The following is a 924-nucleotide window of genomic DNA, read 5'->3' on the forward strand; positions in this document are numbered from 1 at the left end:
TTTTGCATTCCAGACAGACTTTGAGAAATCAAATTGACTTGTTGAGTCAATATCTTATTCTGAGCCAATATGGCATTCAGAGCATCAATCTCAAGAACTCCTTTCTTCTGATTAGTCCCATTGTTCACAGGATTCCTTTCAGAAGTGTACATGAATTGGTTATTTGCAACCATTTCAATTAGCTCTTGAGCTTCTGTAGGCGTCTTCTTCAAATGAAGAGATCCTCCAGCAGAGCTATCCAAAGACATCTTGGATAGTTCAGAGAGACCATCATAGAAAATACCTATGATGCTCCATTCAGAAAGCATGTCAGAAGGACATTTTCTGATCAATTGTTTGTATCTTTCCCAAGCTTCATAGAGGGATTCTCCATCCTTCTGTCTGAAGGTTTGGACTTCCACTCTAAGCTTACTCAATTTTTGAGGTGGAAAGAACTTTGCCAAGAAGGCATTGACTAGCTTTTCCCATGAGTCCAGGCTTTCTTTAGGTTGTGAGTCCAACCATGTCCTAGCTCTGTCTCTTACAGCAAAAGGGAATAGCATAAGTCTGTAGACCTCAGGGTCTACCCCATTAGTCTTGACAGTGTCACAGATTTGCAAGAATTCAGCTAAAAACTGATGAGGATCTTCCAATGGAAGTCCATGAAACTTGCAATTCTGTTGCATTAGAGAAACTAATTGAGGCTTAAGCTCAAAGTTGTTTGCTCCAATGGCAGGGATAGAGATGCTTCTCCCATAGAAGTCGGGAGTAGGTGCAGTAAAGTCACCCAGCACCTTCCTTGCATTGTTTGCATTGTTGTTGTTTTCGGCTGCCATGTCTTCTTCTTCTTTGAAGATTTCTGTTAGGTCCTCTATAGAGAATTGTGCCTTAGCTTCTCTTAGCTTTCGCTTCAAGGTCCTTTCAGGTTCAGGGTCAGCTTCAACA

At 41.3% G+C, this 924-nt stretch overlaps 1 non-coding gene across 1 annotated transcript; it reads left to right on the forward strand.

The window, feature by feature from the left end:
* Positions 1-302: 302 nt before the first annotated feature.
* On the forward strand, positions 303-410 carry LOC130959601 (small nucleolar RNA R71). The gene has a single exon (XR_009078674.1). It is a non-coding gene; the product is annotated as a small nucleolar RNA R71 (small nucleolar RNA).
* Positions 411-924: the final 514 nt, after the last annotated feature.

Source organism: Arachis stenosperma, chromosome 10 (assembly GCF_014773155.1).
Source record: "Arachis stenosperma cultivar V10309 chromosome 10, arast.V10309.gnm1.PFL2, whole genome shotgun sequence".
Taxonomy (NCBI): domain Eukaryota; kingdom Viridiplantae; phylum Streptophyta; class Magnoliopsida; order Fabales; family Fabaceae; genus Arachis; species Arachis stenosperma.